The sequence below is a fragment of the Siniperca chuatsi genome, linkage group LG5 (genome assembly GCF_020085105.1).
Source record: "Siniperca chuatsi isolate FFG_IHB_CAS linkage group LG5, ASM2008510v1, whole genome shotgun sequence".
NCBI classification, from domain to species: Eukaryota; Metazoa; Chordata; class Actinopteri; order Centrarchiformes; family Sinipercidae; genus Siniperca; species Siniperca chuatsi.
The window spans coordinates 32,593,293-32,615,284 of NC_058046.1; positions in this window are offsets into that span (position 1 = coordinate 32,593,293).

Consider the following 21,992-nt stretch of genomic DNA (forward strand, 5'->3'; position numbering starts at 1 on the left):
TCTCAACCTCAGTTTGTCAGGCTTGATAACAAACTGTCTGACATTATCTTAACTAAAACAGGAGCCCCACAGGGCACGGTTTTATCCCCCTTTTTATTCACACTTTATACCGCTGACTATAAGCATAGTCAGGTGTCTTGTCAAATCCAAAAGATTTTGGATGACACTGCCCTAGTGGGTCTACTTAACCAAGGCAGTGACCTGGCCTACAAAAGAAAGGTCATGGTGTGATGCAAATTTATTAAAACTGAATTGTGGGAATACCAAAGAGTTAATTATTGATTTCAGAAGGAAAAAGGAGGAGGTCTTCCCAGTGATAATTAAGGGTCAGCAGATAGTAGAGATAGTAGAGTAGCAGATACTTACTATCAAATATCTTGGTGTCTACCTGGACAGTAAATTAAACTGGAAAAAGAACACTGAGTTGTATTCAAGAAGGCTCAGTCAAGAATATTCTTCTTGAGGAAGCTTAGATCCTTTGATGTCCGCAAGAAGCTTCTTCATGTTTTTTATTAGAGAATCTAAGCTGATGTCCTCTTTTATGCTGTGCTCTGCAAGGGCCAATCTAAAAATGGTTCTGTATTTTGAAGGCCATCTATTACAGTATTTTTAACGGACTCAGAAGCTCATTCAGTGAGCGACTAGTGATGCCTCAGTGTTCCACTGAGCAACTCAGAAGCAGTCAGATTTTTTAATGAACAGTTGATTTGGTGGCAAATGAGTTTCCCCACTGGGGATTAATAAAGCTGTCTAATCTAATAAGTGCTGACATCAAAAGAATTGTAGACATGTAATAAACATGGAAATGTGACATAAAGGGCCAAGTGGTAGACCTCGGGCAGACGGCCCGGGGGCTGGACAGGTGTGGAGCTGATCTCCTGAGGTCTGTGACGAAGATTGACACCATCTGGAGGCCTGGCGGAATGCTGGTGGCACAGGAGGAAGGTCACCGGAGGCCGGCGGCGAAGACGGAGACCTTCTGGAGCCCGGCGGCAAAGACTGAGACCTTCGGGAGCCCGGTGGAGAAGACGAAACCCTTCTAGAGACCGCCGGCAAAGACGAAACCCTTCTGGAGGCCTGCGGTAAAGACCATAGCACCATAGATACTGCTGCGATCCAGCAGAGAATTCAGTGGCATGTGACGACCCAGCGGTTCTGTGGCGTGCTGCGGTCCAACCGGCGTAGGAGGCGGCTGTGATCCAGCGGTGACTAAGGATGGCTGCTGCTGCGATCCAACCGGGGCAGGAGGCGGCTGCAATCTAGCGGCGACTAGGGATGGCTGATGCTGTGATCCAACCAGGGCAGGAGACGATTGCGATCCAGCCAGGAAAGGAGGCGACTGCGGTCCAGCGGTGACGAGGGGTTGGTGCTGCTGCGATCCAGCCGGGAAAGGAGGCGACTGCGGTCCAGCGGCGACAAGGGGTTGGTGCTGCTGCGATCCAGCCGGGAAAGGAGGCGACTGCGGTCCAGCGGCGACAAGGGGTTGGTGCTGCTGCGATCCAGCCGGGAAAGGAGGCGACTGCGGTCCAGCGGCGACAAGGGGTTGGTGCTGCTGCGATCCAGCCGGGAAAGGAGGCGACTGCGATCCAGCAGAGAGTCCAGGGACTGGGGGCTGCTGCGATCCAGCAGGGAGTGCTGGGACAGGGAGCTGCTGCGATCCACCAAAGACAGGAGGCTGTGGAGCAGGTGAGCAGCTGGGCAGCGGAGCAGGCGAGCAGCTGGGTAGCGGAGCAAGTGAGCGGGTGAGCAGCTGGGCGGCGGTGCAGGCGGGCAGCTGGTCAGCAGTGCAGGCGAGCAGCTGGGCAGGTGAGCCGCTGTGGGAGCCACGCTTCCTCCTGGAGGGTTACTCAGAAGGTGCCAAGGCCGCAACAGCCTGAGGTACCACCTGGTTAGCAGGCTGAGATGCTGACTGGAGACCAGCAGGCCGGGGTGCAGGCTGATGACTGGCAGGCCGGGAGTCTGACTGGTTGCTGGCGGGCCGGGAGTCGAGGTAGGGCCTCCCTGTGGGATGCATTCTCCAAAATCTCAGAATGATGCCTGCAGTATTTTAAAGTATTTTTTAGTAGTATCAGGTAACTGAGAGGCATCTTGTAACTGAGGAACATCCTGATTCTGTGCTGGATTCCCAGGCAAGCTAGAGACGGAGTTGATAACTCACCTGCGTCGCACTGGTCTGGAGTAGATTGGCCACCATCACAGGCATAGAAAATAATATTGTTATAAGCAGGTTAAGACAGATCTACTCCACAGAGAAAAAATAATTGTTTGTGAATATGTACAATTAAAACTACACATTAGGTCACCCAAACAAACAAACAAAAAAATAGAAAAATAATATATATGTGAAAAATAAATTACAATTGGAAAATGAATGGGTTCATGGAAATATAAGCTTTTTAAAACCATAACTGGGCTATTTCTTGTAGTTGAACAATTCAACCTGTAAGGGGAGCTGTTTAAAGGGACAGTTCACCCCCAAAATTAAAAATACATATTACACTCATAATACACTTGATTGTTTTGGTGTGAGTTGCTGAGTTTTGGAGATATTGGCCGTAGAGATGTCTGCATTTCTTGAATATAATGGACCCATATGGTGCTCAAAGAAAAAAAATAAAATAACAGAATACAATAACTCAACAACTCAACAACTCAACAATACATCTCAACAGCAATGTCTCTTTCCAGAAATCATGACACGGTTACTCAAGATAATGCATAGATTTGAAATCTTTGAACCCACAAAACACATAAAACATTGTAGAATTAAAAGAAACTGAGAATGACAAAATAGCATTTTATAACACATTAAATTAAATTTTATTTATATAGCGCCAATTCATAGCAAAAGTTATCTCATTGCACTTTTCCTATAGAGCACTCTAGACCATACTCTTTATAATATTATGTACAGAGACCCAACAATTCCCACCATGAGCAAGCACTTGCGACAGGTGCAAGGAAAAACTTACTTTAAGAGGCAGAAACCTTGGACAGAACCAGACCTAATGGTGGGCGGCCATCTGCCGCTGCCGTGTTATGTTTTGAGAGAAAGAGATAGAGAGACACAGTAAGAACTATGACGATGTGTGTGTGTGGCACTGCTGCAGGTGTCAAACTGTTTGCAGAATGTGTGGGCATATTAATATGTGTGGGTGAGTGTGTGATAATAAGTGTGTGTTGGATTTGTGTTCAGCAATATTTTTCTGATAGTATTATTTCTACAATATAGGCCTCGTAGGCCTGATATGTTTGACTGAAAGAGGTCAAAGAGTGTTGCTTGCCAAGCTGTCAGCCTAGGGTCATCAACTTGCTGTAGATTTTGGAAAATGGTCGCTGTCTGCAGTCCAATGACTGCAGTCATTGGATTCATGGATACACAGCAATGGGTGTTGCCCTTTTGTGCCACCACTCTGGACTCTGAAGACTGCTCTCACATCAGCATCAGCTTTGATCTGCCTTGTCATCTGTAAGTGCAGTTCATCTTGGGCATCTTGGTTCAGAAACATGGCTCTCATTACCACCTGATGGTTTTCTTTCTTCTAAGCTGCCTCCTGTAATGCAGGGGATACCAGCCTGTTTGCAAGCTGTTACAGCTGCCCCTGTTGGCATGGACTCCAGTTATCAGGTTTTTACTATTGCACGTTCTGAACATTTCTTCCACCCAACACATGATAGCTGCTCCAAATCAAATTACAAACACGGTGATTCTGTCAAGCTCTAACATCTTTGTTCATAGAACCCCGCCTTTACATCCAGATACAAGGCTCCCATTGTTTGAATTTGATGACAATTTATAAGTTGATACAGTTACATCACCTAGGCCAGATTGGAACCAAACCCTATTCCAAAATTCTGATTTTCTTTTCTTTTACGATGATTCAGCAATGAGAACATCTGATGTTCCATCCTCCTCCTGGAACATCTGATCAACAAGCTGAATTGTATGCAATAATACATGTCGGTATTTTACCTGAGGGCCAGACACCCACCATTTACACTGATTCAAGTGTTGGTTCACCACAGATTAATTAATTCATTTGGGATGATTGAACTTTTTTTAGAAGACTGCAATCTCTTTTGTTCCACAATCCTGACAGCCATTGAACGCAGCATTGGCCAGTCTGACCTGTGACCCAGATGTCACCAGGTTAATAAAAAGGTCAGTGATCATTTGTTCGCTCTCTTTTCTCCTGGAATCCTTCTCTGCGGCAGACAGCCCGTGGCTGTCTCCCTCTCAGTGTGGCCTGCTCACCAGCAGACACCCACCTGAACTCTCTCCTCGTGGCTTCACCGTGTAATATGCTCGGAGCAGAAACACGCAGCAGAACCAAAGTTTAGCGCCAACTGCTGTTGCAGCAAGCCTGCCAGCTAACTTCACATGCTAACAGGAGCATGAAGCAAGTTAACTCAGTAAGGACAACCACACCGGCTTCCTCCAATCTCTACAAGCGGTGTTCACATGCCTCCCAGTCAGGGATATAAATAATTCGAACATTTTAGACAGAGTAGATGTTATTTCCTGTATTCTGGTGCCTTTTAACAGGTTGTTTGATACTTTTATCCGACTATACTAACATGAGAAAAATTATGGGTACATTTTGTAAATTCATCCAGAGGAAGTTGTTGGCCCCAGATCAAAAAGTATTTGATGATATTAAAAAGTTAAAAGTACAGAAATGTATTCAATGACTAATTCAGAGCCACCTTTGATAATAACCACTCATTGTTTATTTTAACTTGAGGATCTTAACTTGAGTAGTAGAAATTGGTCTAACTGTTGAGTATGTTAACAATTGTCATTCTCATCTCATTCGCCAGTGCCAAATCCAATTCATTTCACTAAAGCAGATTGGGAAATGTTTGACTGGTATGATATGGGTTACTCATTTGATGAAACTAACGAAGGTTGTTATTTTCCAGGTCATACCGAAATCTCCCCTCCCAGATTCATGGAGAGAAATAGTCGATATCGTCACATAGCAGATCAATCAATATTATCAACCTCCAAGTGTCAATATCTCTAGCGTACATAAAGTACTTTACTAAAGTTTCACACACAGTACAGAGGTCCCTTCCAACATATGATCAAATTAACTTCTGAACAGACCAACTGCTCATCAATAACAGGACCAGATAATTATGAACAACTTTAGCTCCTATGCTTAAAGTAAATGCTTGAGTTCAGTCCATTATAGGGCAGATATTTAGTCTATAACCTCTATAAAAGTAACTCTATTCAACTGTGCTATCTCTGTAGGAATCCTTAAAGACAGGGAGGGATTGTTCAATACCCTTTTAGTGGTAGATGTTCATGAATTGTTGTTATAATCGTTCTGTTTTTGCATTCATTCTCATCCAATCCTACATGGCTCATGCAGAGTAATTAATAATTGCTCTAGTATCACCAAAAACTTCTTCGTCATTCGTCTATGCTGTAGCTGATTCAGTCCAGGACACGGTAGCGGCGTAGCTGAAATGCAAAGTATATGGATTTGATCTAATATGTGACTTAATGGGATTATTGGGACCTTAATATTAATAATAATAACAATAAAATTTTATTTATAAAGCACTTATCAAAACAAGGTACAAAGTGCTTCACAACAAGATAAATAAAATACAATGTTGAATGATGAAATATAAAGAAATAAAATACACAAAAGCAATAAAATAAACAGCCAGTTCAGATAAAATCAGGACATGCTTTCTGATAAAAATGTGTGTTAAACGAAGACACTGACTCAGACAACCTGAGACCCTGATGACAAAAGCTCTGTCCCCCTTAGTTTTCATCCCGGACTCAGGAACAGACAGAAGACCCCTGTAAATATTGGGACCTTGGGGATCCTCTATGTATGTTTTGTTTTTGTGATAGTAATAATAGTAGAACTAATGATGATATTCGCCTGAGTATCCGCTGCTATTAAAGAAAGTGTTAAAAAGACTACTAATATTATGGTTAAATAATAATAATAATAATAATATAAACTTTATTTATATAGCGCCTTTCATCCCATAGAATGCAGCTTAAAGTGCTTCACAAGGGAAACAAATCAATGACACAAGTATTTAAAACAAGAGGCACAAGGATAATATTAATAAAAACAAGTTAATACTGGCAAAAACAATCTTAAGATATAAAAACCATAAAACAAGTATGAGAAATATCAAATAATGATGTAAGAAAAATGTGGAATTAATTAAAAGCAAGATCATAAAAATAAGTTTTGAGCTGTTTCTTAAAACTATCAACAGAAGTTGCTTGTCGAATTTGTGATGGGAATTTGTTCCAAACCTTTGGCGCATAACAAGAACCTCTTTTTTTGGTACATTGAGCAAACCAGCGCTAAAAGACCTAAAGAAACATTCTGGAACATACTCAGCATATAAGCAGTCGGAGGTTTGAAGGTGCTAAACCATTTAGGGCATTAAAAACAAGTAAGAGACTTAATAAACACATTGTGAACTCTGAAACTGTTGAAATTCCCTTTTACCAAAAGCTACCTCTACCTATCCTCCCTCCTGTGATATCTTATTACTCAGATTCGTAGTGTGCAAGTGAAGACTTCCACTTAATTGAGATGTTTGCCGCTAAGGAGTAGTTTAGAATAAATTGAACTTAAACAGAGGATATAACCTCTGCAAACCTGTACAAACCTGTCAGTTGACTGGGAGCCAAGGGGGATGTAATTGCATGGCCTAATTAGTAATCACAAGTTTGTTGCCTTTATATATTCTATTACATTTAATTAAGTTTGATTCTATTTACATTTATTTGTTAGAATTTGATTCATTTCCCATTTTGACTGATTTGAATGAAGGTTGCTATAATCCAATGTATGCAATGAAGCTCCAAAGTCATGTTTCTTAGTTCATAGATAATAATTGATGTGTTTGAATGCCACTTGAGAATGTTGTAAACAGTGCTCCATTATAAGATCTACACCAATGGACTTTTCAGGACTCTAAAGTCACATGTATCCTTAATGCATTCTGAGTTAATGTATTCAGGTTTTTTACAATACTTGTATACTGGTATCTAGATGAGTGTAATAATCAACATAACTAAAACATCTATATCTTGGTAAAGAGTTAAGATGCTAATCAGCGGCAGATATTTTATGGATTTAGATTTTTTAAAATCAGTGTGTTTTGTTTTTTTCTTTTACTTGAACCTTAGAAGTGAGCTAATTAATGATTAATCACTAATGGATTGTTTTTGGTATTTGTTATTTCAATGGTTACCAAATGGTTGGTATTTGTATTTGTTGTTGTAATCAAGTTTAATCAGTACATTTACCCCTTTAAATTGATTTGAAATGATCTGATGTTACAGACAGATCAACCGGAGACACAGTGAGGATAAAGAGAGAGTTTATTTCAAACACAGGAGATATGAATGGATGAAAGAGATAGAGATACCGTCCCTTATACTGGTGGCAGAAGGATTCTGGAGATGAGTGGATATACACAGGACCGGGAACAGGAGAGACACACTCGGGGAACTGGAGATGACAGTCGGGATCGAGGTTTGGAGTCCTAGTATCGTGTCGAGGGTGAGTCCGTGAAATAATGGAGGCAGGAGTAAGAGTACTGTCCTTCATTCCAACGTAACCGGACACAGACTGTGGTGAGGAGTTGGAATTTATGGAGGAGTGGAGTGGCTGATTACGTTCAGGTGTGAGATGGGTGACAGGTGCATGGAATCAATGCTCAGGTGAAGGAGTGCGGTGTGTGTGGTGTGGTGGAGCCTGGCATGTCTGTGACAGATGTATGCTTGTATGACTTAGTTAACCATTGAGTGTATTTTGGGTTTTTCTTTTTGCAAATTAGAGGTTTTTCCCTTTTTGTACTGTCTAGGGAGTGTAGCCAGTCTCATGAGTCTAGTCCTGTTTCTGGCCCGTTTCCAGCCATAGTGAAATAGGATGCAGCAAAATGGGATGTTTGGCTTCATGAGCATGTGGTCTATGACCTCTATCGGAGATCTTACCCACTTAGTAAGGCTCTTTTTCTTTTTGGAATGAACTCTCTTAGGCTGCGAGAGACAGAGCTCATGGGCGTATGTAGATAGATGATTTTATTTTATTGGTGATGTTGATCTCATGATCAAAAAGGGGAGAACTGAATCAGCGTTAAAACATTTCATGACTGAGGCAAATACAATCAGGCATTTAAAAATACAACAATACAATTGTTCCCGAGGGATGTGTGCCAACTGATGAGCAGTTGGCACCTGCCATCAGTGTGTGAATGTGATATGTAGTTAAAGCGCTTTGAGTAGCCAGAAAGACTAGAAAGGTGCAATATAATTACAGTCCATTTACCAAAATCCCTCCATAACATTCTTTTTCTCTAAAGAAATATTGTGATGCATATGTCGCCTACTGCTATGTACATTACAGGATCATCAATATAAAGCTGAATTCCATGTTAAATATCAGGCATACAGCATTATACATGTATGCTCATACTTGCTAATCACTCATCTTTATTCATGGATGTCAGAAACATGAAAGTGCATAGTGACACCTAGTGGTAGGACTGGTAACATTACGAGCAGACACAGATTTGGAAATTATTGTATTGATTGAAATTGAATAGGATAAACAATGCATCATCATGATAAAGTTAACTACAGGCACTCAAGGTGAGCCATAGCTTAGCCAAAACTTTGGTTTGTGTGCTCCACAAAGTATTTGGCTGGGAACATCAATAACCAAAAACAGCTGTGTCTCAGACTTCCTTTCTAGCACAACTTTTAGACAAGAATGGAACAACCTGTTGACTGTGACAGGTATTTGCATGTGGCGTAGAAAATCTTGGACTGGAAAGCACTGCAGAGGGTGGTGAAAAGTGCCCAAAGCATCACCGGTTCTCGAGTCCCCGCCTGTGAAAAGGTTGCTTTTTTCCCTTTTTACTAGGCCCTGCTACCCAACATTAACAGTGTTTTTGTTTTGGCTTAATTCATTTCAATCCAGTGTTTCAGCTATTCAATAACTTATGAATTAGGTTATATAAATAACCTAATTCAATTCCATTTTATTTATATAGCACCAATTCATAACAGAAGTTATCTCATTGCACTTTTTCTATAGAGCAGGTCTAGACCGTACTCTTTATCAGAAATCAGAATCAGAAATACTTTATTGATCCCCGAGGGGAAACTCTTTTGTTACAGCGGCTCACTATCATGTCAGTGCACACAGGAATAGAAGTACTAGCAAAAAATATAATACACATAATACGGGTCAGAAAATAAATTAAGTACCAAGTGGGTATAAGTATAAAATAAAATATTATAAAAATATAATATTATTTACAGAGACCCAACAAATCCCACCATGCGAGCACTTGGTGACAGTGGCAAGGATAAACGTCCTTTTAAGAGGCAGAAACCTCAGGAAGAACCAGACTCAGGGTGGGTGGCTATCCACAGCTGCGGGTTGAGTTGAGAGAGAGGGATGGGACAGGAGAGGTGGAGGGGGGGGCACAATGCAAATTCCACCGAGAATTTTAAAATAATAATAATGTAATGGTAGTGGTAATATTAATATTAATAAAATAATGACAATAGGAATGATAGTGAAAGGAATAATAATGATAATAATAGTAATAAGACTAATAATAACAATTGTAGTAGCCGTTGTTGAGCAGGAACACGGGGGCAGCAGGTGGCCAACAACCACACATCCAGTCTCTGCAGCTCCGGAGGCAGAAATACCAGCTGAAAGTGACAGAAGAAGAGAGGAGAGAAACAAGAAGACACAGAACTACGGGGGAGAGAAGATGTCGAGTTAGTAACATGCATTAATGCATGATAAAAATGCATACAGATGGGGAGGGAGAGAAGGAGAGAGGAAAGAGGTGCATCATGGGAAGTCTCCCGGCAGTCTAGGCCTATAGCAGCATAACTAAGGGATGGTTCAGGACTCACCTGAGCCAGCCCTAACTATAAGCTTTATCAAAAAGGAATGTCTTAAGCCTACTCTTAAATGTGGAGATGGTGTCTGCCTCCCGAAGCCAAACTGGGACCTGATTCCACAGGAGAGGAGCTTGATAACTGAAGGGTCTGTCTCCCATTCTACTTTTGGAGACTCTGCCATGGCACTCAACCTGGGGTTGTTTTTATTTTCCTCTATTAATAATGAGTAGGCTGCTCTGGCATTATGGAGGGCTTTCCTATATGTTTTAAGGCTATCTTGCCAGGCTAAACAAGATTCCTCCAGATTGTTGGAATGCCATTTCCTTTCAAGTTTTCGCGATGTTTGCTTTAATTTGCAGGTTTGGGGTTATATCATGGAGCTAACCTTCTTTGTTTTATTATCTTCTTTTTTAGAGGGGCATTAGAATTGAGTGTTGTTCACAGTGAGCCTGCAGCACTATCAACAAGATGGTCAATTTGGGAGTGGCTGAAATTAGCATAGGAATCTGTTATATTGAGACACAGGACTGAATTAAATGCAGATGAAATCGTTGCCTTAAATTTAGCTACAGCACTATCAGATAGACCTCTAGAGTAGGCATTTTTGGCTAATGGCGTGTAGTCCAGTAATAAGAGTTCAACTTCAATGCTATATACCAGAACAAGGTTGAGGGTGTGGTTAAAACAGTGAGTGGGTTTATGTACACTCTGACAGAAGCCAATTGAATCTAATAATGAGATAAACGCAGTACTAAGGCTTCATTTTCAACATCCACATGAATATTAAAATCATCTACAATAATTTATTCATCTGTTTTAAGGACTAAACTTGATAAAAACTCTGAGAATTCAGAATAAGGACAAGGAGCATGGTACGCTATAACAAATAGAATTGGCTGTCGTGTTTTCCAGGTTGGGAATGAAAGACTAAGAACAAGGCTTTCAAATGAGTTATAATTTAGTTTAGGTTTAGGGTTGATTAATAGGCTTGAGTCGAAGATGGCTGCAACTCCACCTCCTGGGCAGGTGCCTCGAGGAATGTGAGTATTAATATGACTGGGCGGAATGGATTCATTTAAGCTAACATATTCTTCATGACCCAGCAAGGTTTCAGTAAGACAGAATAAGTCAATATGATACTCTGATATTAAATCGTTCACTAGTACAGCTTTAGATGACAGAGATCTGATGTTTAAGAGTCCACATTTATTTTGTTTAGGTTTTTATGCATAACCTAGGTTTTTATGCATAACCATATTTTGTTTAGGTTTTTATGCATAACTCCTCTTCTGTTAACTTTTGGTTTTATTAATTTAAGTGGTCGGGGGGGCAGATACAGTCACTAAGGAGTTTTGGGTAGATAACTGCTCTCGAAGCGAGTAGGACTGCAACTTTGCCTCCTTCTCAACTCTGAGTTGTCATGGTTTTGGTCCACTAATAAACTCCATCCAAAGTGGGATGAATGCCTTCTCTCCTAACCAGGTCTTCCCCAGAAAGTCCACCAATTATCTACAAAGCCCACATTGTTTTCTGGACACCACCTCGAACGAAGACATGCGGCTTAACATGTCATCACTGGTCAGGTTTGACAGGGGCCCAGTCCGACATTGTTTTTGCAAATGTACACACCGACTCAACATTAACCTCCAATGGCGTAATCGGGAGTCGTTACCACCGATGTGAATAACAATCTTACTGTATTTATGTTTATCTTTGGCCAGTAGTTTTATATAGGATTCAACGTCGCCCACCCGAATAATAATAATAATAATAATAATAATAATAATAATACAATTTTATTTATAGAACACTTATCAAAACAAAGTAGAAAGTGCTTCACAACAAGAGAAATAAAATACCACAGTGAATTATATATATAAAGAAATAAAATACATAAAATACACAAAAGCAATAAAATAAACAGCCAGTTCAGGTAAAATCAGGATATGCTTTAGGATAAAAATGTGTTTTGAGAAGAGACTTAAATGAACACACTGACTCAGAAAACCTAATTTCTTCGGGGAAGTTGTTCCAGAGCCTCGGGGCCCTGATGGCAAAAGCTCTGTCCCCCTTAGTTTTCATCCTGGACTCAGGAACAGACAGAAGACCCTTGCCCAAAGATGTCAAACTACGTGAAGGTTCATAAGGGATTGCAAGGTATAATAAAAAAATATACTCTGGAGCCAGGCCATGAATTACTTAAAAGTAATCACCAATATCTTAAAATCAATCCTAAAACAAACAGGGAGCCAATGTAAAGAGGCTAGAACAGGTGTGATGTGATCATCCTTCTTGGTCCTGGTTAACAGCCTAGCAGCTGAGTTTTGTACAGTCTTCGCTAGTTTCAAAGTTTTTTGATTAAGACAAGTGAACAGGCTGTTACAATAATCGAGGCATGAGGAGATAAAAGCATGTACAACAGTTTCTGCATCACTAAGATTTAAAATAAGATTTAAAATAGATCAGATTTTTGCGATGTTTCTGAGGTAATAAAAACATGATTGGACAAGCTTAGTGATATGTTGCTCAAAACATAAATTGCTATCAAACAGGTCACCAAGATTTCTTGTAACAGGCTTGATATGTTGTGACAGGTTACCAGTAGATGTCAGTATTTGTTTAGTGATGTGTTGGGGCCCAATAACAAGGATTTCAGTTTTATTTGAGTTGAGCTGAAGAAAATTTTTCGACATCCTATGTTTTATGTCAGACAGGCAATCCTGCAGAGAACTCAGCGTAGTTGTGGGGTTGTGTGTGTCATCCACATAACAATGAAAAGAAATCCCATGTCTGCAGATGACATCACCCAAGGGAAACATGTATAAGGAGAACAGTATTGGTCCCAGAATTGAACTTTGAGGCACACCGTACTTGATATGGGAAAAGGATGACAAGTTGTTAATGCTGACACAGAATTTCCTATTGGACAGATAGATGAGAACCAGTCTAGTGCAGTGCCAGATACGCCCACTCAGTGCCTTAGTCTATCTAAAAGAATGCCATGATCGATTGTGTCAAAGGCAGCACTTTAGTCAAGCAGCAGAAAAACTGAACACATGCCTGCATCTGCATTTATTAAAAGGTCATTAGTGACTTTGAGATGAACTGTCTCAGTGCTGTGGTGTTGACGAAAGCCAGATTGGAACTTTTCAAGGGTGTTAATGTTTTCCACAGCAGCAAGAAGCTGCTTAGATACAAGTTATTCGAGAATCTTGGAAATAAAAGGCAGTTTGGAGATTGGGCGATAGTTATCCAGGAGGGTGAGAGCAAGCCCAGGTTTTTTTTAGGACTAGCTGGACACAAGCAGTTTTAAAGTAATCTGGGGCGCAGCCAGAAGACAGCGAGCTGTTGAAAATAATTAGCAAAAGGGATGCAATACAATCCATAACCTAGTTGGGATTTTGTCCAGAGGGCGGGAGGATACTCTCATAAGAGACATGATGTCTGCTAGTTCAGGCAGAGTAACAGCAGAAAAATAGCTCAAAGAATCCCTGAGTGGGTGATCCACATCTAAAAAGGCAGGATTGGGGGTAATACCAGATCTTATTAACTCCACCGTACCAGCAAAGTGCAAAAGAAACTTTTCACAATCAGCATCACAATCAGAAGAGGCACAAGGAGAGTCTGGGTTAACTAACTGATCCACAGTCTTAAATAGGAATCTGGGGTTGTGCTGATGGGCAGAAATAAGTGCAGAGAAATGACATGTTCATGCATCTTTTACCATCCTCTTATAAAGGAGTAATAACTCTTTCATAGCCACAAAGTGGAACTGGAGACCTGATTTCCTCCATCTGCATTCTGCTCTTCTGCATTTCCAGCTTTCAAATACTGTCTGAATACGAATATTTAACCATGGCTATTTTCTAGTCTTTGGGTTTGGTCTATTTTTGAGAGGAGCTATGAGATCTAAGGTTGAAGAACACAGGTATTTAAAAGAATCAACCAAATCATTGGTGTTGGAGGAATCGGGAAACACATTGCCAGAACTGAACAGTGTACAGAATTTTGAGGCACTATGTTCATTAAGGACGCGTGTCTACTTAGAGCGGGATAAGACAGTACTAGCAGCCTCTATTTCACAGTTAAAAACAATGCATAGGTGATCAGATACAAACATGTCCCTGATTTCCTGAGTTTTTAGGGCCAAAGTAAAGACTAGGTCTAAGGTGTGGCCACGGGAATGCGTTTGGCCAGACACAAGCTGTTGTAAGTGAAACGAGTTAGTGATTGAAAAAAATCAGCAGCAAGGGCATTAGAAGAGTCATCAACATGAATATTAAAATCACCACAAAGAACAATTCTATCATTTCAAACCTGTTGGCACTTTGCACCTTATCTGTCCTTACAGGCTACTGTCCAGTGCTCCGGTTGATGTGGAGTCGAACTCACCGGAGCCTTCTCACCACCCCCGCCGATGAGTGACCCACTGGGGCTCGGCAAGGTGTAGAAGGGCTTTGCACCCATGGGGAGCCACGGATCTCAGCTTAGCTGAAACGGCTTCAAGCTCCAGGGAGCCAGTGATAATGGAGCCAAGCCACGGAAGAGTGGGATCATTGTCCAGTTCTGGAGTGCGGCAGTCAGGGGAGTGAGATGGGATGGTCGCATTGCCACAGCTAGAGGAGCTGAGGACTGCAAGGTGTTTTGCCTGGGCCAAGGCGACAGTGGAGAACTCCAGGTTGAGCTTGTCTTTTTCTCTGAGCTCGGCTTCAAGACAGGCAATACTTTTCTTTAGTTTTGAGATGGTTAGTTGACAAGATCCATACTCAGCCATCAGGCTTGCAGTTAGTCCGTGAGAGTGCATCAAAGCTTAAAATCCACTGTAAAGTCACTTAAGAACCATACATCCGATGACTGAAAACTTTTACTAAGTTAAAACATATAGGTAAAACAATGGCCAGGAAAACAATGTAGCGTAGAAAACTTGGATTAAAAACTTGATAAAATTCTAGCGAAGCTACTGGCGGATACACATGCGCAGTCCACCTCTAATACATTTGACTATGGTCGCTGATGTCGCTAACTTCACGTTTCTCAAAATGGAGCTGCCAATAATCAGAGATGGTTTCTCAGCGGGTGTGTTGCTGAGCAGAAATGAGACAATACGCTTACCTCAGCCACAATCAGCCTCCCGTCAAGTAAAGAGACACAGTAGGGTGCAGTAAAAAAAAAAAGCAATGCTGTAGAGTGCATTTCATTGGTTTGTTTTATTGTTGTTTCATAGGATTGATCTGATGAAAGGGATCCACGTCATTGTGTGTGTGATGTTGTTCTGCCTGGGATGTTGGGGTAGATCAGATGCTCAAGCAGGGATAATGAAAACGGGTTTGCATCATTATGTCCTCTTAGAAGGGAGTGGCTGGGCACTGTAAAGATGTAGGAAGATAGGTAAGTGCAGTAAATGACATTCCAGTAAATTTGGTGCACTCATTATTATGTATTAATGCCCATAGGTGAATTGTGATGCCAGCAGTAACTGAGGAACCTTACATCCTAGTTTTGGAACTTATTTTGTATGATTTTGATGCTCAACCTCTGTTTAGCTCACCCTTTACTTACCTGGGCAGGTGGTAGGTTCCAGATAGGTGAGGCTGAAAGGAAAATGCCATTCATTGGAATAGGGGGGAGGAAAGCTTACTGTGAGGCTGCAGCTTTCATTACTTTTTTTCTTCTTTTTGCTTCTGCGCAATTTAGTTTTGTTGAATCTCCCAGGTTCCATTTTTTGCCTCTGTTTTAGTAATCTTTTTGTTAATAAATGCCACTTTTTTGCACTTACTCCTGCCTGTCGACCTGCTTCTTCCACATTCCTTTTAAAGTTTTCCGGTGCCAAGTAACATCATCTGCCCTTTATATGGAGTGGCGGAGCTACATAGGGTGGCAGTGGTGGAATGTTTTGTCTTTATAGACACTGGACACCTAGAAGCAACCAAGGCATTACAACATAAAATGCTTGCAGCCCCATGGCTGCGGTCAAAGGTCCCTCCTGTGTCTTTTCCTAAACACTTTTCCTTGACTTCAGTAGAAAGCAATTTATAAGGACTTAAGAAAAGACAACCGTGGTGCTAAGAGAATCCGATGGCATTTACTCTAGGTAACGTAATTATGTGACGGCGGATGTTATTGATGTGGGTCTGCCATAGTGAAACTACAATGTTCAGAAGATGGACTACAAAAAGCGCCTGTGCATTCTTAGTGTGATGTTTCATATTGGCAATATCGTGGACAAGCATGTGAAATATCTTTCAAGTTTTAAGTTTAATTTATTAAAGTTTGACAAGGCAGCATAAAAACAGTTTTTAAACAGTGAATGCTGAAATGCACCAAACATCATAACGATCAACATCATAAGCAAACACACAACATTACTTCATTACCAAGGTTGGAATTGAAATAAAAAAAAGGAATATAGGCTGCCGGTCACAAAAGTGAAACGTAATGGTTGTCACATTGAGAATGGTTGCTCACATGGTTGTTCACTCATATCTATCTACATGAATCCCAGTTGGTATGTACTGCTTAAATTGAACATACCATCAAAGCATAACTGAAATTGAGCCTGCATATCTATGTATAATATAGCCATTATGTTTTGCCTTACAAAGCGATAATGCATCATTAGGTTTAAAAATTAAACAAGACAGGAAAAAACAGCACATTTTTTTACACTTTCTTCTATTTACACTTTAATTCTTCTTTTACAGGACAGGAGCAAGATATATACCACCCCCAACATCCATGTCCCTCTTATACAAAACTTTTTAAATCTGTCTAAAGACATGCGTTTCAACTACCACCTGTCTTTGTCATCTATCGAGGCACTGATGGCCCTTCTCAGGAGGGAGAAGACCTATGCCTGGGGTCAATATATGGAGATCCTCCTGGTGGTCTACCGGCTGGCACATGGACTGTCTTACTTGTTTGACATTGTCCATCGCATGTGTGACACAATCCTGTGTCTCCTGGACAAATTGGTCTGCTTCCCCATACTGGCACAGTCTGCTGAAGTTGGCCATGGCTTCCAACACCTTGCCAACAGCCCTGCCTTCAGCCACTGTGTGGGAGCCATTGATGGATGCCACGTCCGCATCAAGGCTCCCCATGGTCCACATGCACCGCATTGCCTGAACAGAAAACTCTTCCACTCTGTCCAGCTTCAGGCAATCTGTGACAGCACTGGCAAATTTAAGCTTTATCAAAAAGGAAAGTCTTAAGCCTACTCTTAAATGTGGAGATGGTGTCTGCCTCCCGAAGCCAAACTGGGACCTGATTCCACAGAAGAGGAGCTTGATAATGATGAAGGCACTGTGGCGAAGGATCATTTCCAAAGCTCTGGAAGTGGATAACACCTTTACCCCTAATGATGTCACAGTGTGTGCAGTGCTCCAAAACATCTGCATCACTGCTGGGGACATCCTGGAGCTGGCTAGCAAGAGGATCCAGTGCCACCACCACCACCTGTGCAAAGAGTGGAACATGGAGGACAAAATTACAAGGATAGATTGGCAACACAAGTGTCTGCCCAAAACCAGTGTCCCTCACCTTTGCGAGAGCATTTTATGTTGTAAAATGTCTTTACTTTGACATTTTGGTTTTCATTTGTTCTTTCACACAGTGTTTGTCATATGTAACAGTTGATCTTTCTGTGAGATACGCAAAGACCATGTGGGCTGTATAAGAAACACTAAAATCATTAATTCTCTAAACCTATGGCAAAGGGGCTTCCAACTGGTCAAACTAGTCAATCAATCAAATGGAACATACGGTGGTGGCCCAGGATAGCACGCTACTGCTAAGCAACCCCATAATATATGTGTTCTTGGATTTATCAGAGACATAAATGGATGGCTGCTGCTCAAGGTACATGTAACTGTGTGAGGCCAACAGACAGGAAGTCAGTGATCCACATGGGTTGAAACAACTAGCTGGCAATGAGTGGAAGGAAGACTAGGGTTGATATACTGCAGCATTTGATTAGTGGTTGGGTTGCAGGTGGGGCGGCTTGGAGCAGGTGTGTTGGGTGATTAGTCAGGAGCCCATGGAGAGAGAGAGAGAGCCACACCAACAATATAGACACACAGAGAGAAACAGACAGAGACAACAGAGAAACTCTTCAGGTTACGGCACAGACCGTAACATGAAAAGTTAATCAAATGAGAAGATACAATAGGCACAATACATTTCTATATAGAAGGCCGAAATAAGCCTGTTATAATTGTACAACATAATATCAGGGTTCATTCAGCTTTTTAAGAGTACAATTCAAGCACTTTTCAAGCACTTTCAAGGTACCTAATCAAAATAATTCATGCTCTTGAAACCTTTATCATCACATCTAAATTGTTACTTAAATGCAATGGCTACAAATAAAGAATTCCTTCATAACCACAGCAATTAATGTATATTGTTACTTTATTTTACCAGCGGTTCATATTAACTTTGATTGTATGTTTTGATAATGATTATTTCATGCTTACTAATTTTGATGCCAGGAGACAACAAATATGAAGATCATTACATTTCAAATATTAAAATATTTTTACTTTACATGAGTGATTGTGATGACACATCAGAATATGTTGAAAAGCATTTTTTGAGGTAGTATATTAGAATTCAAGCATATTCATAACCTTGAAAACATAACAGTTAAAATTAAGCCTTTTCCAAACTTGCAAGACTTTGTATAAACCCTATAATATCCACAAACACTAGTGCCAAGCCATATGCTTTACCTTGTATTTGGTTTTTAGATTGTCACACTTTTTGGAGACCTGCCCCTGCAGCCCCATTTCCTTCACCACCTGCCTGTAGCTCAGAATTAGATTAATTCAGCATAACCATTTATAATAACATTTTGACCCACAAATATACTTACTCCCAGCCTGATTTGGCTGTATTTATCATTTCTTATTTAAGGCAAGGGTTTCAGCATCTGTGACTGAAGTGAAATTAATTAATGATAAAGGCTGATAATGGAAACTGAGCATAGGTTATGCTACAGTTAACTTTGACCATTTTAATTTAATCATCAGAGCACTTTTCTGAACCCAAGTTACAAAGTGCTTTATATATGAAAACAACTTCCTAAGAAACAGATTTTACAACAGTAGCGTAACATTCATAGTTTTCATAATGGGTTTTACATATTGTTAAAAGTTCTAAACATATAAGTATATTAGCAAGTTATTGCATAAGATGGATAATGCAATGGTAACTTACATGATCTACATTCTCCTTTGTCCATCATATTTGTTTATTTTCGTGAACGGCCAGATGGTGCGTTGCTTTAACTGTTGCTGCCGCAAGAAATTGTGGGACGGCATTATCGCTTTTCATTTCGTAAAGGATGGTCCAGTGTATCCTATGCTAAAGGAGGTATGAAAGGAAGCACTGAAGCACCTTTCCTTAGCATTTAGAGAATTCGAACAGCTTTTACCATGGCTGCCACTTAAATACTTCTGGGTCATTTCACTTAGTTAGGAACCTTCCTAAGTAAAAAAGACTATTGACAGATGGAAATCCAGGAGAGAGGTTGTATCCTTTGTGGCCAAACCTATCCCAAGATTCATTGCGAGCTGGTGATGATTGGTTTTCCAAAAAGAGAATATGGCGTCCCCAAGCGGAGCGTTGACAGCGGCTGAGGAGGATTACACTTTTAAATGTATAGGGTTTCATCTCACTTGGAGCCACCACACTACAGCTCGACTGCCCACATCCGACCTAAGTTACAGCCTTTGAAAGTAAAGTTTTTAAACCCTTCACTTTCAAATTTAAGAGGTTCAAAGGTTAACTTATATCTTACTGTGGCAATTTTGTAGATAATTTATAATTCATATTACGCTTGGTTTTCAGACAGTTGAATATCACTTTCAAAGTCCAGTAACTTATAAACATATGGATTAACTACACGTCTAACCTGAACTTGGTTATTTTGCTACTTAAGCTGCTTTTGTTTTGGTGGTGTGAAGCAAAACCTACTCTAACATTTCGTTTTGTTTTAGGGAGCAAGGAGCATACTGCTCAGTTTATTAAACTGAGGGGGTAAAATGATGACCTCTTCACTGGGGCCAAAAACCCAGCCAACATACCTTGGAGGTAAGGCAACAATAGTCCATTTGTAATATCTCCATTTGACCATTTTGTACTTGTAGGTTACAGTTAAGCTATACAAAGCCCATAATACTAAGCCAACTAGTAGATGGGGCAATACCCTGTTTTTTGTTGGGCATGAATGGGAAACCCACTGCTGCAACTTGGCTGTGGTTTGTCCTCATGGATGAGATGTTGGGACAGAGGTATTCCACCACCCCCCTGTTCTAATTGCCTCCATCCCTGAAGACAGACCAGGGCCAAGTACAGCACTGGATGACCAGGAAGAGGAGGAGGAATACCAGCCAGAACCAGTTAAGAGAGGGAGAGAGAGAGAGAAAGAGAGAGGATGAGCTCTTCAGTTCTTAAAGGAAGATTTGAAGTTGCAGATAGAGGGAGAAGAGCGCACAGGAGAGCAGAGAGAGAATGGGGAAGCTCTTCTCTCTACTTAAGAGATTGGTAGAAAAAAACTGAACAAATGAAAGTAAAGTAATTGTTAAATACATTGTTTATTGTCATGGTTTTGGGTCTTGGGTTTTGTTGTTTCCTGTTTTATTTTGTAGTGTGCTGCCTCATGTTGTATCTTGTGTAGTTTTACTTCCTGTCTTTGTTTGCTTTTCCCTCCTGTTTTGATTGTTTGCTCCATCCTAATTAGTGTCACCTGTGTCTAGTTATCCTGCCCTCACCTGTGTATATAGTCTGTGTGCTTCCCTTGTTCTGTCAGTTCATCTTGGTTTGTGTGCTTTGAGTTCCAGCCATTTTTCAAGTATGTCTCGCGTTTGGATTTCCTACCTCGGTTATTTGGACTTTAGATTTTTCTGGCTGCTCCTCATGGGATTTGTTGCCTGTTTTTAGACTACATGACCTCCTGTGTCTGCAATTTGGTCCACTCCCTCATTTCTCTGTTGCCCTGTCTTGGCACTGAACTTGATAGTTGACTTGATTACATTTTACGGCAGCTTTACTATTTACAAGAAGTACATACGTAAGAAGTGGAATATACAGGGTGTCTGCAGTTCCTTAAAAAGTCTTAAACTCAATTTCATAAATATTAGGCCTCAGAAAATGTGTTAATATATAATTTTGTTCAGCTGAGCAGGGAGTCCCTGGTAGTGCTGCTGGACCTGGATGGGCTACCACAATAAAGACTCCAGTGTCTTCTGTCAGTGGGATATCATCTGATCTCCAGAGTGTGTTTGGGGTATAGGGGTTGTAGCGAATGGCCGCCACCTCCTCATTGACACTGGACAATGGGGTAGACAGTGGAACAAGGCATTCTTAACACTCTGTTGACCACCCTGTATGATGCCCCACTTGCAAGCCAGAAGAGGAAACCCCCCATGTGGCACTCCATCCATTTCTTCGTTTCTGGTTGAGAAGGTCTAGTAACACTGCCAGGAACTCCCTGCTCAGCCGAAAATCAGGCCGTGTGTCTTGCTGGTTAAAAAAAACTGTCCAGCACAGGAAAAATCAGGTTTATACTACAGTACAGGGGTCTGGGCTGGTTTAGGGAAAGAAGAAAAATAAACTGTTAAATAAACAATAGCTAGATATTAAGTGTGGAGAGCTTAAATAGATAAGGCTTAAATCTATCTCTCTACATCTATCGCTCTGTAGGCTAAAAATACACAGCTTAACCAATCTTATTGTTGGAAGAAGTACTCAAATCTTTTACTTGAGTAAAAGTAGTAATAGCACAAAAATAAGTGTAAAAGTACTGCATTCAAAATCTTAAGTAAAAGTACTTAAGTAAGTATTGGCAAAGTATTGGCATCAAAATATACTTAAAGTACCAAAAGTTAAAGTGCAGTCGCCCATTTCAGAATAATGTATAATGGATGCATTCATCTGGTAATGGTGGAGCTCATTTTAATTACTTTATGTACTGCTGGGTAGCTTAATCTATAATAATACAATTTATTAGTGGATTTATATTTGGTATTAACAATCTGAATCTGCAAATTAACTAGTAACTAAAGTT